Source organism: Vipera ursinii (assembly GCF_947247035.1).
Source record: "Vipera ursinii genome assembly, chromosome: 2".
Taxonomy (NCBI): Eukaryota; Metazoa; Chordata; class Lepidosauria; order Squamata; family Viperidae; genus Vipera; species Vipera ursinii.
Window position 1 is genome coordinate 12,246,693 of NC_139513.1, and position 7,737 is coordinate 12,254,429.

General features: G+C 45.8%; 1 protein-coding gene across 1 annotated transcript in view; it reads right to left on the minus strand.

The window, feature by feature from the left end:
- Window positions 1–7,737, minus strand: part of LOC310636470 (uncharacterized protein) — a 356,270-nt gene that overhangs the window by 159,737 nt on the left and 188,796 nt on the right. The window lies entirely within an intron of this gene.

A 7,737-nucleotide genomic window follows, 5' to 3' on the forward strand; every position in this document is an offset into this window, starting at 1 on the left:
CCACATCTCCAACATTTAGACTGTAAATTAGGATACATGTTGGACAACTTCTTGGGATCCAGATGCCATCTATAAAACATTTTATAAAAATTTTCTCTTAAGTTTTGAGCCTGAGTAAATTTAACATTTCTGACCCAAATTATCTCCCAAGTGTCCAACGAAATTGGTTCCTGAATATTTTGTGCCCACTTTATCATACAGTCTTTAACCAGTTCCGTTTCCGAATCCAATTCAATTAAAGCATTATATATCCTCTTTATATGTGCACAATTTAAAACTCTAATTTGTTTTACTAAATTTTGATCTGTAATTGTGATGCCAACCTTTTGATCTAACTTCCACCTACCTTTCAATTGGGTATATTGAAACCAAGAGTAACTTATGTTTTCTTGTCTTAACTCCTCTAATGATTTAAGTTGCCAATCATTCCCTTGCAATCTAAGTAATTCCTTGTAGGAAACCATATCCATACTCACTCCCATAGATACGCCCTCTATCTAGCACCACCCCTTATTTGTTGTTAGTTGCAAAGTCGTGCCCGACCCATCGCAACCCCACAGACAACCTTCCTCCAGGCCTTCCTGTCCTCTACCATCTTCTGGAGTCCATTTGAGCTCAACGGAGTAAAATCCGCAAGGACTACACAAAAAAAATTAACTTCTTCGATCACTTTCCCTCTTAATTACCACCTCCTCCACTTGCCTGAAGATTTCTTTCTGGGAACAAGGAGTCATGTTCTTTGATTCCCCCTCCTCTTCTCGGCTGAGAAGGCAGTGACCACTTAGCCCCTCTTGATTTGACATTCAAGCCTTAACCAGAACTTGGAAGTGGTAAGAATGAAAATTGATAGCGTTAGATGAAAACAATCCCGAAGTGTAACATTTCCCTAATAAAAACCTAACATCAATGCTGGTTGGATGGATGGATTAGTAAAGCAAATGCTCATTCCCAGGGCTTTTTTTGTCATAGAACGCTCAGAACGGAGTTCCAGCACCTTTTTTTGGATGGAACTTTGTAGGATAGGCAAGGCGGGTTGTATGACATGTGTCAGTCCCGGCACCTTTTTCTTTTACAAAAAAAGCACTGCTCATTCCCAAAGATATAAAACAGGGGTCTTCAAACTTGGCCCTTTTATGACTTGTGGACTTCAACTCCCAGAATTCCTCAGCCAGCATGCCTGGCTGAGGAATTCTGGGAGTTGAAGTCCACAAGTCATAAAAGGGCCAAGTTTGAAGACCCCTGATATAAAACATGTACGCTTATACTTCTCCGTTTACCCACTAAACTAAAGGAAGACCGAGATAAGAATTTCAGAAGAGTTTGATTAAAGAAAGTCAAAGTAACAACTGCCTAAAGGAAAAAAGGATTTAATCTCAAATCACTTAAAATCTTTTGTCTGCTTGTCTTTTTTTTTTTTTTACAAAACAGAGTTTTAATTTCCTGTTTTGTGAAGATCAGGACAGGTCAGCTAAATTCTCCTATTTTCTTTTTTGTTTTAGTTTAATTCCTCATTCTAAAACTTCCTGCATTAGCTTCCTTATAGCCTTGATTTATGGTTCAAGTAGCTCTTAATTAATCCTTCCTGAAGTCCCTTAGAGCAGGAGTTTGGTTGTGTTATTTAAATTTGTTTAGATTTTCCTAATATAAAACAACTTGTAACTTACATAGTTGCCGACCTCTTCAAACACGAAGCAAGTATATGAAACAGATAAATATAACTCAGAATTTGACTTGCACGATTTTGGAGGCATATAAATAAATGAAGGGATAATAGAAATACACCAATGTCCCTGCATTGTAAAAGAAAAAAACAACAACAGTGTAATGTTTTAAATTTAGGAAAAAAGCCATTAAAACAGCACAGGTGGCCCACAATTGGTTATGGTATCCTAGATAACATGACTGCAGATAGGAAGGACATTGGGAAATGTAGTTTATACACTCACTGGTGCCCCTTTGCCATTTTTCCCATGCATTAAAAAGACACATCAAAAATCTTGGACAAATGAGACTCTTCACCAAGGTGAGGTATATATTTGTATGTAAAAGTCTGTAGCAAAAATGAAGGATTTTGGCAGATAATCAGGGTTTAGAGTTGGTTGAGAAATGCCAATGAAATTATAGCCCCTTTCCTTTCTGGATCCATAGTTTTGGGAGTGGACGGGGAGAGGTTTGGTAGACTGTACATTGATCAATCTTTTTTTGTTTGTGTGTATATAATATATATATATATATATAAATATAATAAAATAAATAAATAAATAAAGAAGTACGAGGAACTGAGGAAAAGTTTTTTCATGCTTTTTCAGCTAGAGCAATTGCTCTCTCTTGTTCATGCTGTGGGTAAGATTGTCCCAAATTCCAAATTGCTTTGCAATTTCCACACCTCTTGGCAGGTTTAAGACTTGTGGACTTCAGCTCCCAGAATTCCTCAGGGGTCTTCAAACTTGGCAGCTTTAAGAGTTGTGGACTTCAACTCCCACAATTCCTCAGGGGTCTTCAAACTTGGCAGCTTTAAGACTTGTGGACTTCAACTCCCACAATTCCTCAGGGGTCTTCAAACTTGGCAGCTTTAAGAGTTGTGGACTTCAACTCCCACAATTCCTCAGGGGTCTCCAAACTTGGCAGCTTTAAGAGTTGTGGACTTCAACTCCCAGAATTCCTCAGGGGTCTTCAAACTTGGCAGCTTTAAGACTTGTGGACTTCAACTCCCAGAATTCCTCAGGAGTCTTCAAACGAGCCGAGGAGTTTAGTCATCATCTGGCGGACAAAATCGCTCGGATCCGGACCGGCCTGGACTCTGACTGGGCAGAGTCTGATGTGGAGGAATCAGGCGGTCTTGAGCATGTTATCTGGACTGAGTTCGACCCTGTTTCCCCTGATGATGTGGACAGGATCATGGGGAGACTGAGCTCCACCACCTGTTTGTTGGATCCGTGCCCCTCCTGGCTAGCTTATGCAGCTCGGGAGGGAACACGAGGCTGGTTCCATGCAGTAATAACTGCTTCTTTGAAGGAGGGTGTCTTCCCTGCCGCCCTGAAGGAGGCGGTGGTGAGACCCCTCCTCAAGAAGCCTGCTTTGGACCCGGCTGTTTTAAACAACTATCGTCCAGTCTCCAACCTTCGCTTTCTGGCGAAGGTTGTTGAGAGTGTGGTGGCGCATCAGCTCCCTCTGTTCCTGGAGGAAACTGATTATCTGGACCCGTACCAATCGGGCTTCAGGCCCGGACACAGCACGGAGACGGCATTGGTCACACTGGTGAATGATCTCTGGAGGGCTAGGGACAGGGGTTGCTCCTCTGTCCTGGTCCTATTAGATCTCTCAGCGGCTTTTGATACCATCGACCATGGTATCCTGCTGCGGCGTCTCAGGGGGTTGGGAGTGGGAGGCACCGTTCTACGGTGGTTCTCCTCCTACCTCCGGGGCCGCTCGCAGTCGGTGTTGACAGGAGGGCAGAGATCCGCCCCGAGGTCTCTCATCTGTGGAGTTCCTCAGGGGTCGGTTCTCTCACCTCTTCTGTTCAACATCTACATGAAGCCGCTGGGCGAGATCATTCGTGGTTTTGGGGTGGGGTATCACCAGTATGCTGATGATACCCAACTTTTTCTTTCCACCCCGAACCAACCCAGTGATGCCCTCTCCGTGATGTCCCGGTGCCTGGAGGCGGTTCAGGTCTGGATGGGGAGAAACAGGCTTCGTCTCAATCCCGCCAAGACTGAGTGGCTGTGCATATCGGCGTCTCGGGTTAACCATGTTATTCCACCCCTAATGATGGGGGGTGAGGTGTTACCCCCCGTTGATAGGGCTCGCAACTTGGGCGTCCTCCTGGACTCACGGCTCAATTTTGAAGATCACATAGGAGCCGTGACCAGGGGGGCTTTTGCACAGGTTCGCCTGGTGCGCCAGTTGCGACCCTATCTGGACCAAGACGCCCTACGCACAGTCACTCATGCGCTTGTGACCTCCCGTTTGGACTACTGTAACGCTCTCTACATGGGGCTGCCCTTGAAGACCACTCGGAGGCTTCAACTGGTGCAGAATGCGGCCGCGCGAGTTGTAATGGGGGTTTCCCGATACTCCCATGTAACACCTCTACTCCGCGAGCTGCATTGGCTTCCGGTTGCCCTCCGGGTGAAATTCAAGGTGCTGGTTATCACCTATAAAGCCCTACATGGCCTGGGTCCGGGTTATTTGAGGGAACACCTGCTGCCGGCATCAAACGCCCTTCGCCCAGTGCGCTCCCACAGGGAGGGTCTGCTCAGGGTTCCGCCGGTGAGAGATTGCTGGCGGGTGACACCCAGGGATAGGGCCTTCTCGGTGGGAGCGCCTGCCCTCTGGAACCAGCTGCCGGTGGAGCTGAGGACTGCCCCCGACCTCCGATCATTCCGCCGGGGCCTGAAGACCTGGCTCTTCGAGCTCTCGGGCCCAGACTGAGGAGGAATTTTTAATTTGGGGTTCTTTTTAACTGACTACAGGGTTAATTTAATATTTTTTAATTTGGTTCTTAATTTGTGTATTTTGGATTTTTAATTCCCTGTAAACCGCCCTGAGTCCTCAGGGAATAGGGCGGTATATAAATATAAGTAAATAAATAAATAAATAAATAAACTTGGCAGCTTTAAGACTTGTGGACTTCCAGAATTCCTCAGGGGTCTTCAAACTTGGCAGCTTTAAGAGTTGTGGACTTCAACTCCCACAGTTCCTCAGGGGTCTTCAAACTTGGCAGCTTTAAGACTTGTGACTTCAATTCCCACAGTTCCACTGGGGTCTTCAAACTTGGCAGCTTTAAGAGTTGTGGACTTCAACTCCCAGAATTCCTCAGGGGTCTTCAAACTTGGCAGCTTTAAGAGTTGTGGACTTCAACTCCCAGAATTCCTCAGGGGTCTTCAAACATGGCAGCTTTAAGAGTTGTGGACTTCAACTCCCACAGTTCCTCAGGGGTCTTCAAACTTGGCAGCTTTAAGACTAGCTGGCTGAGGAATTCTGGGAGTTGAAGTCCACAAGTCTTAAAAGCTGTCAGGTTTGGAGACAGCCGCCTTAAAGGAATTGGGCCAGATGTCATACGTTAAGGCAGGTGTTCCCAACCCCCAGTCTGCGGACCAGCACCAGCCATGACATGCCAAAACCCGGGTCCGTGCAAACAAGCAAAGCCCCATCCACACGATGCAGGCAGCACACGAAACCAGGCCCCTCCAGGCTACGGAAAAACCTCTCTCCGTGGAACCGGTCTGTATGTCTATAAATATACAGTTGGGACCAGAACTTCCATTGCTAAGAATGCTGCGATTGTGAGTGGTCCATTGATTTTATGACTTTTTTGGCCATGGTTGTTAAGTGAAACACTGCAGTTAAGTGAATGCCGTGGTCATTAAACAAACCCACTGGCTTGCTGGAAGCCAGCTGAGGTTGCAAATGGAAATCGGATGATGCCGGGCTGCTGCAAGTGTCATCAATACATGCCAGTTGCCAAGTGCTCAAATTTGGATCAAGTGCTGAGGGATGCTGCAACGGTCATTAAATGTGAAGACTTGTTAGTCCCTTTTAGTGCCATTCAAACTTCAAATGGTCGTTACACCAAATGGTTGCAAGTCAAGGACCATCTGAAGTACAGGAAGAATTAAGGCAACTAAGACTTGAACTCTGGGCACTATCTAACAAAATGAAATTCAATGGTGAAAAAAGTAAGGCTCAACATTTAGGCCGGAGAAACCAAATGCAAAGCTATAGTATAGGTGGTACCTGGCTCAATAGTAGCAACTGTGAGAGGGATCTCGGAGTCCTAGTAGACAATCACTTCAATATGAGCCAGCCGTGTGCTGCAGCTGCCAAAAAAGCCAACACAGTGCTAGGCTGCATTAACAGAGGGATAGAATCAAGATCAATTGAAGTACTAATACCACTTTACAACGCCTTGGTAAGGCCACACCTGGAATACTGCATCCAGTTTTGGCCACCACGATGTGAAAAAGATGTCGAGACTCTAGAAAGAGTACAGAGAAGAGTAACAATGATTAGGGGGCTGGAGGCTAAAGCATATAGGGAACGGTTGCTGGAATTGGGTATGTCTAGTTTAATGAAGAGAAGGACGAGGGGGGGGGCAGGATAGCAGTGTTCCAATGTCTCAGGGGCTGCCCCAAAGAAGAGGGAGTCAAGCTATTCTCCAAAGCGCCTGAAGGCAGGACAAGAAGCAACGGAGACAAGCCACCTAGAACTGAGAAATTTTCTGACAGAGAGAACAATTAATTTTGATCATGTGGACTCTTAGGGGGAGCCTGGAACCGCCACAGAGCAGGTGGCGGATTATTTATTTTAAATATTTATTTAATCCCATTTATATCCTGCCCTTATCCGAAGACTCAGGGCGGCTTACAATTTAAGCACAAACCAATGTGCTTAGCAATAGCCTTCATTCTATGTATATGCCTGCTTATTAGGGCTCTCGCCCCCCCCCAGCGGCATTTTTTACAAAGTCAGCTTATTGCCCCCAACAATCTGGGTCCTCATTTTACCTACCTCGGAAGGATGGAAGGCTGAGTCAACCTTGAGCCTGGTGGGATGCGAACCTGCACTAATTTGCAGGCAGGTGGTGTTACTTAAGGAGGCATTAGCCCACTGCTCCACCAAGGCTCTTATGGCTATTATGCTGTAATGGGTTGGAGATAATCAAATACCTCCCGTGGACCAACAGGCCTGGTGAGTGGCAGCTGTCTCCCCGGTTTCGACTGAAGGCGGAAACCATATTGGTTGGAATGGCTTCAGAAGATCAGCACACGGTATGGTGGCAGCCACTTGAACAGTTTGTGCACGGCGGTGTAGAAAGCAAAGGGAAGACTACTACACTGTATATTTCCCAGGAAAATCATATTAATGGCGGCAAAACCTAACAATGGCCCCGAGTACGGGCACCCCTTAAATGGGGCAGGGGTGCCAAGAATCTCCCGGTCCGCTAGAAGCATGATAAACTCAAAACTACGAATTGGGACGCCAACGTGATCGCCAACGTCCCGATAACGGATATGGCACAAGATGACGACCATGGGGACGTTGGAAAGGTTGTAACTGTGAAAAATGGTCTTCAAGTCGCTTTTTTCAGTGCTGTTGTAACTTTGAACGGTCATTAAATGAACTGTTGTAAGTCGAGGACTAGTTGTAATTAAAATTCGGACCCTTGGCAACTGACTCGTATTTACAATGGCCGCAGCGTCCCAGCCTCACGGGATCATCTTTGGTATCCTTCTGATCAACAAAGTCCATGGAGAAGCCAGATTCACTTTTAACAACCAAGTTGCTAACTTGAACTGCAGCGATTCACTTAACAACGGGGGCAAGAAAAGTCGATAATTTGGGGGATGTCGTTAGATGGTCGCGTTTTATTTTGCTTTGCTTTGCTTTGCCTGTGTGCAGATAGTCCTCAACGTACAGCAGCTTGCTTAGTGACCGAAGTTACAAAGTTAGGTGACTGATTTTCACAGGGCCATTGCCGCGTCCCAACCAGTCCGGCGACAAAAATTCAGACGCTGGGCAACCGACTCATATGTATGTATGTATGTATGCTCGTTGCCTTGGAAGAGTGAGGAAAATTCTCAGGGATGACTCACACCCTGGACGGTATCTCTTTACTCTCCTACCATTGGATAGGAGATATAGGAGTATAGTATAGCCAGCCACACCAACAGGCTGAAAAACAACTTTTTTCCGTGGGCTGTTAGGCTTTTGAACAGGAAATAATTTTTATAA